We start from the raw sequence: 17,791 nt of genomic DNA on the forward strand, positions 1-17,791 counted from the left end.
AGTTATTGCCATTGAACATTGTAAATAGCCAAGCAAAAGAAGAAAAAGGTCCAAAAAATCTGTGCATGAATCAAAGGATTCCCAGGTATGAGAGAAATTCCTAGGGCCATAGGAGGAGGAGGCACGGTGATGAAAGGAAAGGGTTGTGAGATGCCTGAAGGTGCTGCTAAGAAAGAGACAGGAATTCACTCTCACTCCACTGGCTGCAATACCTTGCCAGGCACGGACTGGTCTCTGTATTAACCCTTTCCTCACCAAGTTCTGTATCTTCTGTCTCACCATCATTCCCTGGTCCTGCCCCTTCTCTCCACCTCTAATGTTACTGCTCTGGTCCTGGTTCTCCCCATCTCTTGAATAGTGTAGGTAGCTCTGTCAAGTTCTACACTGATGAGAACGAATTTCAGTTAAAGTTAAGTGATACAAGGTCAGTTCCTGTGGGATGTGGGAAGCAGAAATGCTCTGAGCCACTGATGGGAGAAGGATGTCCGGATTATTCTAATACAGTCATGCATCACTTAACAACAGGGATACGTTCTGAGAAATACATCGTTAGGTGATTTCATCATGGTGCAAACATCATAGAGTGTACTTACACAAACCTAGATGGTATAGCCTACTGCATATGTAGGCTGTATGGTACTAATCTTATGTGACCGCTGTCATGTGTACAGTCCATTGTTGACGGAAACATTGTTATGTGGTGCATGAATGTAATTTTGTCTTTACAGCTTCTGGTCTTGTACCACCCTTTACACTGCTGATAGAGTGGCCTTTCAACATCTCAAATGTGATCATGCTACTCTTCTCTGTAGTGGCTTCCCATTGCCTACAGGATGAGGCCCAAACTCCTTGACCTGGCATAACCTGATCAAAGCTGTGACTTTGGAGGGTTGTTCATATAACCATGTGTAAGAGAAGAGAAACTTTAGAAGTAGACCATTCATTCAAACCCAACAAGGGAATTCGAGGTCATCTAATCCAGGCTTTCCTAAACTCCCCTCATAGCTTGTGAGTGTAATAGATTCCGAGGTTCTTCCCAGGTCTCCTGGATCAAACTCCCAAGGAAGGGCCCAGGAGTCTGTATGTTTAACAACGTGGGCTCTGCCAGAGCCTTCTTATGCTCTGGCAGTTTAGGGAAACAGTGATAGAGCCCAACACCTTTTACAACAGATGAGGAAATTCGGGTCTAGAGAGACATATCTGTTGCAGAAGTCCAGAAAATGAAGGCAGGGACCAGAATGGAGGGACCAGAAAGAAGATAGCTGGGAATGAGACTGCAGATCTCATGATAATCTCACCAGAGTGTCCATGCAAGAGCCCAATCTAAGGTCCACCTTGGGGCTCCTGGGAGTGTGTGATCCTAGTAGGTAGGGGCCTCCCTCCCTCCCCCATCACCCTTGTGGGGCTACAACAGCAGTGACTCTTGGGCAGCAGGGGTGGAGAAGGCAGTAGGAGGGCAGGAGAGGGAGGAAAATCCTGGGCTGCATTTCCACTGAGGAACCAGGATCAGGAAGAACACGAGGTACTTTGCCCCCAGCTTCAAGTTGTCCAGAGACAGCTAAAGATAAGCAAGAATTGCCTGAGGGCAAAATTTTGAGCTCAGCAGAATTTGTTGCTGGTGTCTACAGCCTTCCCTTTTTAAAAAAAATTATTTAATTGAGGTCACATTGGCTTATAACATTGTGTAAATTTCAGATATGCATCATTATATTTCAGCTTCTGTGTAGACTGCATTGTGTTCACCACCAAAAGTCTAGTTTCCATCCATCACCATACATATGTGCCCCTTTACCCGTTTCGCCATCCACACCCCCTTCGCATCTGGTAACCACCAATCTGTTCTCCTAATATATGTGTTTGTTTGTTTATCTTACACATATGAGTGAAATCACATGGTATTTGTCTTTCTCTGTGTCATTTATTTTGCTTAGCATAATACCCTCAAGGTCCATCCACATTGTTGCAAATGGCAAGATTTCTTTTTTTATGGCTGAGTAGTATTCAAAAAGAATAAAATACCTAGGAATAAATTTAACCAAGGAAGTTAAAGGCCTACGTACTGAAAACTATAAGATATTACTGAAAGAAATTGAAGAAGACATAAAGAAATGGAAAGATACTCTGTGCTCATGGATTGGAAGAATAAACATAGTTAATTGTCCATATTAAATGGACATGTCAAATGTCCCTATTAATGGACATATTACCTAAATGTCCATATTACCTAAAGCAATCTACAGATTCAATGCAATCCCAATAAGAATCCCAACAACATTTTTCATGTAAATAGAACAAAGAATCCTAAAATTTACATGGAACAACAAAAGACCAAGAATAGCCAAAGCAATCCTGAGAAAGAGGAACAAAGCTGGAGGTATCACACTCCCTGAATTTAGAATATACTACAAAGCTATAGTAATCAAAACAGCATGGTACTAGCACAAATACAGACACGCAGATCAATGGAACAGAATTGAGAGCTCAGAAATAAAACCACACACTATGGACAGCTAATCTTTGACAAAGGATTCAAGAATATACAAGGGAGAAAGGAAAGTCTCTTCAGTAAATAGTGTTGGGAAAACTGGACAATCACATGCAGAAGAATGAAAGTAGACCATTATCTTACACCATACACAAAAATCAACTCAAAATGGATTAAAGACTTGAATGTAAGACCTGAAACCATAAAAATCCTAGAAAAAAACAGAGGCAGTACGCTCTTTGACACTGGTCTTAGCGGTATGTTTTTGAATACCATGTCTCTTCAGGCAAGGGAAACAAAAGAAAAGATAAACAAATGGGACTACATCAGACTAAAAAGCTTCTGCAAGGCAAAGGAAACCATCAACAAAGCAAAAAGACAACCCACCAACTGGGAGAAACTATTTTCAAATCATATATCAGATAAGGGGTTAATTTCCAAAATATATATAGAACTCATACAACTCAACAACAAAAAATTGAACAATCTGATCAAAAAATGGACAGAGAATATGAACGGACATTTTTCCAAAGAAGATAAACAGATGACCAACAGGCACATGAGAAGATGTTTAACATCATTAATTATTAGAGAAAAGCAAATCAAAACTACAATGAGATATCACCTCACACCCATCAGAATGGCTATTATTAAAAAGACAAAAAATAACAAATGTTGGAGAGGATATGGAGAAAAGGAAACCCTCACACACTGCTGATAGGAATGCAAACTGATGCAGTCATTATGGAAAACAATATGAAAATTTCTCAAAAAATTAAAAGTAGAAATACCATATGATCCAGCTACTCCACTTCTGGGTATTTATCCAAAGAACACGAGAACACTAATTTGAAAAGAAATATATATGCACCCCTATTGTCATTTGCAGCATTATTCACAATAGTCAAGACTTGGAAGCAACCCAAGTGCCCATCAACGGATGAATGGATAAAGAAGATGTGGTATACATACGGCCTTCCTTTTTTGCTTTCTTTCCCTCCCTCGTTAGTGTCCTTACCCCTCTGTTCCCTCAGTGTCTCCTTGTTCTCAACCCTTCCTTCCCTAGATACACAGAAATGGCTTTGTTGTCATCATCCATACTTTGATTGAGGCAGTGTTTTACCTTGACCAGGCATTTGTACTAGCCAGCTTTCTCTCTCTCTCTCTTTATTTATACACTAAGGCTTAAAAAAATAAAATATTTCAGGCAATAGTAGAGGTGGAAAAAATATTTGCAGTAGAAGGTCAAGGGTACCGCCTTGCCCTTGAAATGATAATTTTCCAAAAGTTGCCTTAAAGTTTTGTTCAGCCATTCAATTCACATTTAATGAGTGGGGACCTTGTGTTAAGTGCTGTGTTAAATGTTTGGCATCCAGGAGAGAACAAAGGAAATGTGAGAAAAAAAAAAGGAACAAGGCTTAGTCCTTTCCTTTGAGTTGCTCAGTCTGGTTAGGATAAAAATTCAACCAGATAATACTGTAAGACAGAGAGATGCAAAACATATAGGAGCCTAGGAAGGAGAATAATTAACCTTCTTTGGGCTGGGACAAGAAGGCTTTACAGAGACGCTACACTTGATTTTGGATTTGAAGCATGTGAAAGTTTTCATTAGGGAGTTAAGAGGGAGAAGGAAAGACATTCCAAGCATAAGGAGCAGCATATGCAAGGGTACAGAGGCAAGGAAAAGTTTGTCATGTTCAAAGAAAAAAACTAAACAAAAGAGAAGATCAGTATGGAGAGTATAGAGAGAATGGCAAGGAATAGAAGAAAATGATGCTGAAAAGGTAGGTGGAGGCCAAGGGTCAGGTAAGTCATGTGGCAGATTGTATTTTTCAAAGATGACCTCACCAACATGCGTCCCATCTCGCAGGATCTTCCATTCCTCAATCTAGAGGTGAGGTCTCTGTTCCCTCTCCTTAAACCCGGGCTATCTCTACACCCTCCTGACCAATAGGCTGTGGCAGGAATGATGCTGCATGACTTCTAAGGCTAGCTATAAGCCATAAAAGACAATATGGCTTCTGCCCAGTGTGCTTCCACCTCTCCCGCCTTCCCTCACTCTTTCTTTCCCTCTCCTGCTGCCTCCCTCCCTCTCTCTCTGGACCTTGTGTTTGGAAGTCAGCATGTTGTGAGGAAGGCCAGGTCAAATGGAGAGACTGAATGGGGGTGTTCTGGCCCCTGGCCCCCACCCAGGCCCCAGCCAGCATCAGTCATCAGACGTGGAATGAACGGGCCTACAGGTGCCTTTGGCCGGTCAGTCTTCTTGCAGAGCCCCAGACATCACAGAGAAGTAACAAACCATTCCCACTGTATTCTGCCCTAACTTCTACCCGCAGTAAGCATGAGAGACAAGAAATGATTATTGTTGTTTTAAACCACTAGGTTTGGGGGTAATTTTTTATGCAGCAAGAGATAACGAATACAGTCACGCCAAGGAGTTGCATTTTATCTAAAAACATTGGGGAACCAGTGAAGGTGTTTTCATCAGGGAACTGGCATAAGAATTGTAAAGTAGACAGATAGCCTTGGTGGTAATATGGAAATAGGATGGTGGGAGAAGGATGGCTTAGAGGCTAGGAAAACAGTTGGGAGGCTATTACAGTTATCCAGGCCAGTGGGAATGGCAAGGGAGGAAAGAGTTTTTGATTTTTTAGGAACACTTTCTTAATTTTAGTTTGGTTTAGGAACTCTCCTACTTTTATGTACCCAAAAGGTAAGAGTCAGTAAGGACAGCAAAATGCTTGAGCTGATTCTCTCCTACTGAACCTTTCCCTCTCCTCCCTTATATCTAGATCCTAGACTTTCAGGGTCTCATTCCTCTCTAGTGGCTAACAGCACACTCCTCCTAGTTGATGTCTTCTTGCCTTCTCTCCGAATTTGAAGGTCATGGCGCAAGTTTCATAATCTAGAGTTTCTGTTGCCTCTAGCTCCTCAGCATCTGGGTTCAGAGGAAAGCTTAGTCTTGGGGTTTCGTAGGGGGCATGGGAGGACATGTTTGAGAAAAAGAGGATCTCAACTGTTGGGAAGTAGATCCTGGCCTTTTTAACACAGATGAGTGTAATAATGATAATCATGAGACTTACATAATTTACACAATTGTGTACCATTTGACACCAAAGACAGTTGTAAATACTGAAAGACTAACGATGTGTTTATTAATACAAATGATTTGGTTGTATAGTGTTAACGTAGAATACCATTCACCACTCAGAGCAGGACTCTAACTGTTGCCATTTGTCTAGTATATATGGTAGATGTAAAAATCTAAGAGATATTTAACAAAGCAATGCAGGCCAAAAACAATATAAATTAAAATTTTTCCCTCACTTAATTTATGCTTTATTCTTTCTGCTACATATTAGGCTCATCTCTAAATTTACCTAGGAGTAGTTGGCAATAAGATCTTACATGCACTTCCATGCATTTTTATGCATCTTAGTAAGACTTTTGATTCAACTTTTTCAGAATTACTTTATTGAGCAATTTCTATCAGCATCTTTCATATTTATTATCTTACTCAGTCCTCACACCAAGCCCACAAAGTAGTATTTTATCTCCATTTTACAGTTAGGAAAACTTTTCTGAGTCTAAGTTAAGTGACATATTCAAGGTTAAGTGGCTCACAGTGATGAAACAAGGCCTGGAGACTAGGTATTTTGACTTTCAAATTCAGAATTCTTTTCACAGAAAGTATGGTGGACTTAGGCCATATCTTTTCAATGGCAATAACTGAAGGCAAACTGCATTTGTGAGTTATAATCATTTAATTCGTTTTTATCCACACAGTGACAAACTGATAGATCATACTCAAATGGTGAGGTGGGTGTTCAAGTCTTAGCTGCTAAGCCTTTTAATATGTGGAAGTTTTCACTAGCCCTGTAGGAGCATCCACCCCAGCATCTCAGTCATTCTCTATTACATTGTGAGAACTTGGCAGGCAATTACGGTGCTTAAGAACCCGGATTCTGGAGCCAACTATTTGGATTCAAATCATAACTCTGCTGTTTGCCGGTTCTGTGACCTTGAGCAATTGTTTAACCTCCTTGTACCTTAGTTCCTTCACCTTTGAAATGTGGATAATAATAGTGTATATCTTGTGGATTTATTGTTAGGATTCAATTAGTTAATGTAGGTAAAGTACTTAGAACATTGCCTGGAACATAGTAAATGCTATTTAAGGTTTCGACATTATTATTATTATTACCACAATTCCAGGAACCTAAAGGCAGTCGATAAATAATTATGGAATCAGTATGGCAATTTAATAGCACACATTTATGTGGATGTGTTCGTGTGGATTTGTATAGACCTGGCGTTTTTTTTTCCTTTCACAGTCTAATTTTCCAGCTAAGATTTATGGGTTCCCATTGTCTGGTATTTGAAAAATTTCTCTCTCTTCAATCAGCATGGTAACTAGACAAAATAAGTGATGACTTATATTAGTTTGCTAGGACTGCCATAGCAAAATACCAGACCAGATGACGTATACAACAGAAATTTATTTTCAATCAGTTCTGGAGGCTAGAAGTTCAAGGTCAATGTTTTGGCAGGTTTGGTGTCTCCTGAGACCTGTCTCCTTGGCTTGAAGATGACCACCTTCTTGCTGCTTCTTCACGTGGTCTTTTCTCTGTGCCTACACATCCCTGGTATCTCTGTGTGTCCAAGTTTCCTCTTCTTATAAGGACACCAGTCAGATTGGATTAGGGCCCACCCAAAGGCCCTCATTTTAACTTAATCACCTCTTTAAGGGCCTTATCTCCAAATATGATTACATTCTGAGGAGGGAGGAGTTAGGACTTCAACATATGAATTTGTGGGGGACAGAAGTCAGCCCATAACATGACTACTTCGATTTTGTTAACATGTCTGCTGGGTAGGAGCTGTGGTCTTTCACAAGAGTTATATAAATTGCCACAATTTCCCAAGGTGAGGAGATTATCCCTGGCAGTAGCAGACATACATAGACACTTGGTTGAAACATGATAGCTTGTAAAATCCTCTTGGGCTTTTAGCTGGATTGCTGAGTTCTAGGGGAAGGTATGTGGGAAGTAAGGCCACCCGGAAGGGCCCCTTGTGCAACCTGTCACTGACCTGCCAGGTGCTGCCATGCATATATGCCACATAGAACGCAGTGAGACCCAGAAAGTGGATCTGCTGGAAAATGGCAAGATGGATCAGAATATTTTCTGTGGGTTTACTCCAAAAGTTTCTCATCATTTAACTTGGAAATAGCTATAACTTGGCTGTTTTGAGGCAGTCAATAGAAGATCTGAACAGAAAGAAAAGGAGGGAAATTGGAGGGAGAAGCTAAGAAGTTACAGAAGCTAAGAGCAAGGAAATGCTATGTTCACATCTTGTGTACCAGTCAGCCCTGGGATGCATCAGAAAGTTTACGTGAAGGAGCAATGTCCTGAAATGGGCTTAATCAAATAGCCCTAATCATCTTGTGGCTTAGCCTTCCACCTATTGGAACACTTTTGGGGGCTTGACTCTCCTTGGTAGCAGCAAACAGCAGGGTAAGCAATAAAGGCAGCAGGCTACCACTGGTTATTAGTTACTAATGACCTAAGCTAACAAAAGGAAGTTATTATCAGTTGTTGATAAATTAATTCAAAGGGTGGGACACCAGAAGAAAGAGTTCCAGTGCTGGAATTTCTTCCTATGCAGCAGTGGCCAATTTTTAGCTGATGGGGCAAGGTGGAATCACAAACACTGAGCTTAGTTACATTGATCATGACTGCACCACTGGAAGATTCAACAGAACTGCCAACCTCAAGTCATTCTCAGGCTTGCCACTGTAGGTTCTTAGTTTTATTTACAAACCAAGTCCATCTTTTTTGACCTCATCTTTTGTCTGCTGCGTAAATGCCTCCCTAGACCTGCCCGAAGGTGGAGGTAGCTAGATAACATGATGCTTGGTCCCTAGTAATGTTTTACCTCACTTGCAAGTGGCTTTTCTCACTAAAATATCATTAACATAAGGAGAGGGCCATGTAGCCAGGGCAGTGGGGAGTGGAGTCAGCGCAGTGCAACATCAGCAATCTTCACAATCGTCTTGTTTGATTTCCTCTATGTTTCCCCCGAAGCCACTGACTTCACACACTCTGTCCTCCGTCTCCTAAAGGAGATTTCCCTTTTGATGAATAATACTCAAGGCTTCCTCATTTTTTATTTCTTTCTAAGATTTTATCCCCTTACAGAAAGAAATGAACCTCCGAAAGCTTTCATATCCTTCTCTTCTGATGTTTTCCCATAATAACATAAAAGAATGATCAGTTTAATTGATCTGGCTAAAATCATGTTAAAATTATTGACAAGATTATGAAATAGCTGTGATGTAGCTGTGAAAGAGTTTGGGATTTAGAGTCATAGGGTCTGGATTTGTTTGGGATTTAGAGTCACAGGATCTGGATTTGCAGCCTAATTCCACCGTTTACCAACTCTGTGAGCACAAGTCAATTCTTTTTTTTTTTTTTTTTGGTGAGGAAGATTGGCCCTGAGCTAACATCTGTGCCCATTTTCCTCTGTTTTGTATGTGAGTCACTGCTGCAGCATGGCTTGATGTGTGGTGTAGATCCACGCCCGGGATCCAAACCTGTGAACCCCGAGCTGTCGAAGCAGAGCATGTGAACTTAACCACTACTCTACCAAGCCGGCCCCGTAAGTCAATTCTTTAATCTCTCTGAGCCTCTGCTTCATCATATATGAGATGGGAAGAGGAATACCTCTCTCAGGATTACACTGAGAATTATGTAAGTTACAGTTTATAAAAGTGTTGCATCTAGCACAGGGCCTTACCCATAGAAAGTACCTGCCAGATTTTGGTTAAATCCAAATTTGTTGTATTAGCAATTTTTTAAAAACTTTTTTTATTATGGAAATTTTCAAACATACACAAAAGGAGAGAGAGAATTATAATGAACCCCCATGTACCCATTACCCACTGTTCAACACATCAACACTTTGTCAAACTCATTTTACTTCTCTCTCAACACTTTTTTTTCCTGAAATATTTTAAAACAAATCGTAGACATTATGTCACATGTAAATACTTTAGCATCTCTAACTTACTACCATAACATTATTATAGCTAACAGAATTAAAAGTGATTCCTTAATATCATCTATAACCCAGTCAATATGCAAATGTTCTTGATTATCTTAAAGGTATTTTTTTATAGTCAATTTGTTGGAATAAGGATCTGAAAAAGGTCCACATATAGCATTTATTATGTCTCTTAAGTTTCTTTTATTGTAAAATAGTTCTCAATCCCTTGTATTTTTTTTTACTTTATGCCATTGATTTGTCAAAAAATAAACAAGAAAACGTTATTTGTATTATGAAATGGTTGCCATTCTGGATTCAACCGTTGCTGAACTTGTTTCTCTATCTCCTGCATTTCTTGTAAACTGGTGGTTGGATCTAGAGGCTTGATTAGGTTCGTGTCCAAATTTTACAGGCAAGAATACTTTATAAGTGGTGCTAGTGTTAGCAATCTTTTGAGGATGACTAATGATGTATTTTTTTTTGTTGATGTCATAATAGTTTATAACATTGTGAAATTCCAGCTGGACATTATTATTTGTCAGTCACCACATAAATGCACCCCTTCCCTCCTTGTGCCCAACCCCCAACTCCCTTCCCCCTGGTAACCACCAAACTGTTCTCTCTGTGCATGTGTTAGTTTATATTCCACGTATGAGTGAAGTCATACAGTGTTTGTCTTTCTCTGTCTGGCTTATTTCACTTAACATAACACCCTCCAGTTCCATTCATGTTATTGCAAATGGAACGATTTTGTCTTTTTTTATGGTTGAGTAGTATTCCGTTGTATATATATACCACATCTTCTTTATCCAATCATCTGTTGATGGACACTTGGGTTGCTTTCACTTCTTCACTATAGTGAATAATGCTGCAATGAACACAGGGGTGCATAAGCCTCTTTGGATTGTTGATTTAAAGTTCTTTGGATAAATACCCAGTAGTGGGATAGCTGGATCATAAGGTATTTTTATTTTTAATTTTTTGAGAAATGTCCATACTGTTTTCCATAGAGGCTGAACCAGTTTGCATTCCTATCAGCAGTGAATGAGGGTTCCCTTTTCTCCACATCCTTTCCAACATTTGTTATTTTTTGTCTTGGTGATTATAGCCATTCTAACGGGTATAAGGTGATATCTTAGTGTAGTTTTGATTTGCATTTCCCTCATGATTAGTGATGTTGAACATCTTTTCATATGCCTGTTGGCCGTCTGTATATCTTCCTTGGAAAAATGTCTGATCTTAAGCTCTGCCCATTTTTCGATCGTGTTATTTGCTTTTTTTGTTGTTTAGTTATGTCAGTTCTTTATATATTATGGAGATTAACCCCTTGTCAGATATGATTTGCAAATATCTTCTCCCAGCTGGTGGCTTGTCTTTTCATTTTGATCCTGGCTTCCTTCGCTTTGCAGAAGCTCTTTAGTCTGACAAACTCCTACTTGTTTATTTAACTATTTTAAAATCAGTCTCAGAAATCTTTCTCTGCCGCAAACCCAGACATAATCATGACCTTGTTGGTAGTTCCATTCAGTTGACCTCAGAACTCCGTGAGCTTACATTGCCAATGAATGTGGCTGTATTGGTTTGTTGCTGTTTGCTTTTTTATAGAAGGCTATAATCTAGTATGGCTTTAGAAACTATGATACCCCGAAGTCTAGTAAATCAACTATTTTTTAAGTCACTCACTATTTGTTTTGTATACATAGATATTTAGTTAGAATTAGTATTGAATCACAGTATATTTAAAACAATGAGTCATTGCCCCAAATAGAAGATGATAGAAATTATTCAGAAGACAACAATCATTTTTTCTGTGGTCATGCCTTAAATTTAAAGATAACTGAAGTTTTAGATTCAGGATAATTCAGAATCACAAAATAGCCTTTCCCCAATTATCTAGATATTCTTTTGAAATATTGAGTAATTCACATGATTTCCCTCAAGTAATTTCCTAAACAAATATTCATCGAGCCCCTACTTTGAATAGGTCAGTTATGTGAGGTACTACAGACATATGAAGGTAAGACATAGTTCCTGCCCTCAAGGGCTAAGTTCGGTAGGGAAGATAGTGAATAGATAAATAGTTATAATGTAAAATATGTAACATAAGAGTGACAAAAACAAAACACTAAAAGTTTAGTTTAGGAGGATTAGGGAAAAGTTTTTGACGACATTTGAGATGAACCTTGAAGATTTGGTAGGATTTTTTTGATCCTTGAAAGATGGGGAAGTGTGGCTTTGGCAAGGATGGATAAAGGAAAAAGCATCTAAAAATCCGGAGGCTTGTAGTCACTGGATATGGTTTGCCTCTCATTAAAGAGATAAGACAGGAGGTAGAGACAGAAAAGCAAATCAATACCATGGAGATTACTGAATATCAGGTTGGTCAGTTTCCTCTCTTTCTCTCTTTCTTTCTCTTCTAATTCAGAAGGTAAAAGAATACCACTAAAGTCAGGTGATGTACAGTGGTGTTAAAGCCAAAAGAAGGAAGAGTTTTAAGATGACGTGAAGCAGCATTATTCACATAGCCAAAGAGTGGAAATAATTCAAGTGTCCATCAGTTAGTGAATGGATAAACAAATATTGTATATCCACACAATGGCATATTATTCAACCATAAAAAGGAATGAGGGACTGATACACATTACAACATGGATGAACCTATGATAATGTGAAAGAAGTTAGTCACAAAGGACTACATATACGATTCCATTGATATAAAATGCCAAAATAGACAAATCCATAGAGACGGAAAGTAGATTAGCAGTTACCTAGGGCTGGAGGGCAGATGAGGGAATTACAGGATGACAACTAAGGAGAGTGGGGTTTCCTTTTGGGGTAATGAAGTGTTCTAAAGTTGATAGTAATGATAATGCACTACTCTGTGAATATATTAAAAGCCATTGGATTGTATATTTATCTGGATGAATTGTATGAATTATATCTCAATATAGCTGTTTAAGAAAAAAAAATGATAAAGGGAGTGGTCCATAGTATCAGTTTTTACAGGAAGTTCAAGGAGGATGAACACTGAGAAAAGGCTATAGCATTTGATGATTAAAATTTCACTGATGACCTTTAAAGAGGGAATTTCTTCTCTGAAATGGTGGGGGCAGAAGTGAGTGGGTGAGGAGGAAGTGGAGGTGGGGCAGTCTTTCAAGAAGTTTGGCCGTGAAGGACGAGGCCATAGGACATGAGCTTGTCCAACTTCCCCCTACTCAGCCTCAACATTTATTTTTTAAAATCCTCACATTAATATTGATTATTTCTGAAGAAACTCATTCTTCTTGCCTAGAGTTTGCCTCTCAACCTGAGTTTTTGAGCTCACTTTCCATTCTCAGTCCCAGAATCTTGCCTCATTTATTGTATTCTTTCTCAACTGAATCATGAGGAAACATCAGACAAACCCAAATTGAGGGACATCCTAAAAAATAATTGGTCTGTAATGTTTAAAAGTGTCAAGATCAAGACATCCAGAAAAGACTGAGGAACTCTTCCCGATAGAAGGAGACTAAAGAAGCATGATAAGTAGGTATAACACACGATTCTAGATTGGCTTCTTTTGTTATAAAAGACATTATCGGGACAATTGCTGAAACTTGAATGGGGTCCGAGGATTAGATAGTAATATGTCAACGTTCACTTCCTGATTTTGATGGTTATATTGTGTCTACGTAGGAGAATGTCCTCGTGTAGAGGCAATAGTATAGTAAATGGAAGTGATGGAGCATCATTTTGGCAACTTACTCTCAAATGGTTTAGGAAAAAAGTTGTTTGTACAGTCCTTGCAACTTTTATGTAAATTTGAGATTGTTTCAAAAATAAAAATATAAATTCACTTTTCACTGTGAAATCAAAATAAAGTGATCCTGGAAAGGTAACCCTCCCATCAACCTACAGAAGCAAGTACAAGTCCTTTCTGAAGGAACACAACTTTAGCCTGAGTCTCAAAGAATTCCCACTTATGAATTTACACTTAAAATCATAAAACACAAGCAAATAAGTTATTATGAGGAAGAACCAGCAGAAACAATACATACCAGAATTAGAACCATAAAGACTTCAGATATTGGAATTACCAAAGAATATAAAATACATGTTTACCACGTTTTAAGAAGTAAAAAGGAGACTTGAATACATAAGAGACTATAGAAACAACCACATAGACTTGAAAAAAGAGCCAAATAAAAATTCTAGGAAATAAAAGTAAAATAATTGAAAGTAAAGAATCAAAATTTGACGTGACAAGAATAGATTAGACAGGGCCGGCCCCGTGGCTTAGTGGTTAAGTGTGCCCGCTCCGCTGCTGGCGGCCCGGGTTCGGATCCCGGGCGCGCACCGACGCACTGCTTCTCCAGCCATGCTGAGGCCGCGTCCCACATACAGCAACTAGAAGGATGTGCAGCTATGACATACAACAATCTACTGGGGCTTTGGAGGGAAAAAATAAATAAATAAAATCTTTAAAAAAAAAAAAAAAGAATAGATTAGACATAGTTCAAGAAAGAACTAGTGACCCTGCAGATAGATTCAAAACAAAATTTCCAGAATGCAAAGAGATAAAAAGATGAAAAATGTGAAAGAGGTAAGGAGACATAGAAGCTAGAGTGCGAAGGACTAACAAATGTTTCATTGGCGTTTCAGAAAGTAATAATGGAGAATTGGGAAGAGGCAATATTTGAAGAGATAATGGCTGAGAATTTTCCCAGAATTGTTGAAATACAATCAACAATTATAAAAAAAATTGTCACAAATGATCAGGCAATACCAAAGGGAAGCTGGTTTTTATCTGATGTTAGTATCACACAAAATAGGCTTCAAGGCAAAAAAAAGATTACTGGAGTAAAAGAACATAATCAATAAACAGTTCATTTCACCAGGAAATAACATTTCTAAAATTATATGCACTAATAAGTTCTCAAAGTATATAAAGTAAAAATTGACAAAACCACAAGAAGAAATAGACAACTTCACCATCATGTTGAGAGATTTTTAACATAACTCTCTCATCACTCTCAATGTCTCAGATTAAAATATCAAGCAGAAAAATATCAGTAAACTATTTGGAGAATATACATTAAAGCATTATCCAATTTAAAAATGAGACATGAAGATCAAGTTAATCACTGTGTAATTAACTTCTGTAATTAACACAAAAGATGTCTAGAAAAATTCCTTACATTTCAACATTTAAAACACACCTCTAGGCAATTTATGGATTAAAGAAAAAAATCATAATGGAAAATAGAAACTAATAGTACAAAAAGCATACCATACTAAAGAGTTTTAGATGAAGTTAAAACCGTACCTAAAAAGAAATTTATAGGGCCGGCCCCGTGGCTTAGCGGTTGAGTGCATCCGCTCTGCTACTGGCGGCCCGGGGTTCGGATCCCATGCGCGCACCGATGTGCCGCTGCTTCTCCGGCCATGCTGAGGCCGCGTCCCACATACAGCAACTAGAAGGATGTGCAACTATGACATACAACTATCTGCTGGGGCTTTGGGGAAAAAAAAAGGAGGAGGATGGGCAATAGATGTTAGCTCAGAGCCGGTCTTCCTCAGCAAAAAGAGGAGGATTAGCATGGATGTTAGCTCAGGGCTGATCTTCCTCACACACACAAAAAAAGAAATTTATGGCTTTAAATTTTTATTCAGCAGTTATCAAGATTTATTTTAGATGACAGTAATTAAGACATCATGATGTAGTCCATGCAGAAATAGAAGTACAATGATGTACACCAATGTTACTGCAATAAACAAAAAATTAAAAAAAAAAAAAAAAGACATCATGGTGTTGGTGCAAGGAAATGAAAGAGAATGGTCTATCCATACACAGATCAACATATGCACGGACATTTGGTTCATGACAAAGCCGGGAGGGAAAGGACACTTTTTTTCCATAAATGGTGCTGGGTCAATGGATATCCATATGAGACAAAAAATATCTCACATTACACATAAAATCAACTCCAGGTGGTTTTCAGATTTAAATATATAAGATGAATCAATAAAGCCTTCAGAAGATAATACAGAAGAATATCTTCATATCTTGATGACTTTAAGGTTGGGAAAGAGTATTTAAGCAGATGCAAAAAAAAATTAACCACAAATTAAAGATTGATAAATGGGACTACATTAATGTCAAGAATGTCTCATCAAGAGACACCATGAAGAAAATGCATCAGCAAGCCACAGAATGGAGGGAAGCTATTTACAACTCACATAACTGGGTAAGGACTCATATTCAGATATATAAAGAACATATACAAATAAGTTAAAAAAGATAGATCACTCAACAAAAACTAGGTTAAAGACCTGTAGAGACATTTCACAAAAGAGGAAACCCAAATAGCTAATGGACATAATGGAAGAGGATTAACCTCATTAGTAATTGGGGAAATGCAAACTAAAACCGCAATTAAAAACAACTACATAACCACAAAATGGCTAAAATGGAAAAGACCATACTAAGTGTTGATGAGTATCTAGATCAGTGGAAACTTTGATACACTATTAATGGAGTATAAATTAGTACGACACTTTGGAGAATAGTTTCCCGTAACTTGATAGAGTTAAAAGAAATGCATGCTTTTTCACTGAACATTCCTAATCCTAGGTATACACACAAGAGAAAAGCATGCACATGTACGCCAAAGATGTGTACAAGAAATGTGATGAATTAAAGATGATCACAAATTATTTGTCACTCTTCTCATTGAGAGTAAAGTTTATTCCCTTCCCCTTGCATCTGCCCTGGTTTTGTCATTACATATTCAATAATATGCAATGGAAATGATACTATGCCAGTTCTGGGACCAAGTTTTAATAAGGCCTGGAAATTTCTACTTTTGCACCTTTTGGAAGCCTTGAGACCCCATTAAAGAAGTCCAGTTACCCTGCTGGGGAGGCCATGTGAGAAGACCACATGGTGAAGCTGTCAGGAGATGGAGGGGCTTTGAGACTATATGGAGAACATCTTTCTTAAGAAATTTAAAAAATATCCATAAAATAAACCCAAAGAAGAAAGAAAAAAATAGTAAAGATAAGAGCAGAAATTAATGAAATACAAAATGAACATACAATAGAAAGAGTCAACAAAACCAAAAGTTGGTTCTTTGGAAAGACTACTAAAATTGACAAATCACTGGTGAGACTAATCAAGAAAATAAGAAAAAACATACAAATAACCAATATTTGCTGTAGGTTTTACATAGAGTAAGGGATGTTATAAATGACTTTATGGCAATACAATTGAAAATTTAGATAAAATGAATAAATATCTAGAAAAATATCACTTACCAAAACTGACTCAGGGAGAAATAGAAATCGGACTATTATTGTTAGTTCGTAACCTCGGGGAGCTTCCCAGGTGTAATCTGAAACCAGCTCTGGTACATGGAGGGCAGAGAGAGACAGAAGAAGGGCAGACCACTCCAGATTGCTAGGTGGCAGGTTAAATAAGCAAGGGAACTTACATACCAGGCTTGTCTTGGGAGGCCTCAAGACGAGTGGCTCTCTACACCCACCCACCAGAATCTTAAAGTTTATATAGAGGCCTTAACTGGGCTCAGTCATGTATACCGTCCAGATGGTCTCAACAACACCTCTCTCTCTCAAGGCTATGTCCTTGGAACAGCTCCCACTGTGGGAACAGTTGGAAGAACGTACATTCCAAGGACTGGGAAAGCGCCGAGGAGCCTCTGATTGCCTGGGTGCAACTTGAGGGTCAGCCAGCAGTCATGTCTTCTAGATGACCTAGTCCAACGTTTACTATACCACAAAATAAATTGATACACAATTAAAAACATATCTTATTTCAAAGTAAACTCTAGGTGAAGTGGCTAGTTCTATAAAACGTTCAAGGAAGAGACTCTTCAGAAAATAAAGAGGGAACTTTCCTATTTATTTTCTGAGCCTCTCATAACCTTGAGAGCAAAACTCAAAACCTACATTACAAAAGAGGAAAATGATAGGCCAACCACACTGATGAATATAGTTGCAAAAAACATAGACAAGGGGCCGGCCTGGGGTCATAGCAGTTAAGTGCGCACGCTCCGCTGCTGGCGGCCCAGTCTGGGTCCTGGGTGCACACTGACGCACCGCTTGTCAAACCATGCTGTGGCGGAGTCCCATATAAAGTGGAAGAAGGTGGGCATCGATGTTAGCCCAGGGCCAGTCTTCCTCAGCAAAAAGAGGAGGATTGGCATGAATGTTAGCTCAGGGCTGATCTTCCTCACAAAAGGAAAAGAAAAGAAAAAAAAA

This window comes from Diceros bicornis, chromosome 5 (genome assembly GCF_020826845.1).
Source record: "Diceros bicornis minor isolate mBicDic1 chromosome 5, mDicBic1.mat.cur, whole genome shotgun sequence".
Lineage (NCBI taxonomy): Eukaryota > Metazoa > Chordata > Mammalia > Perissodactyla > Rhinocerotidae > Diceros > Diceros bicornis.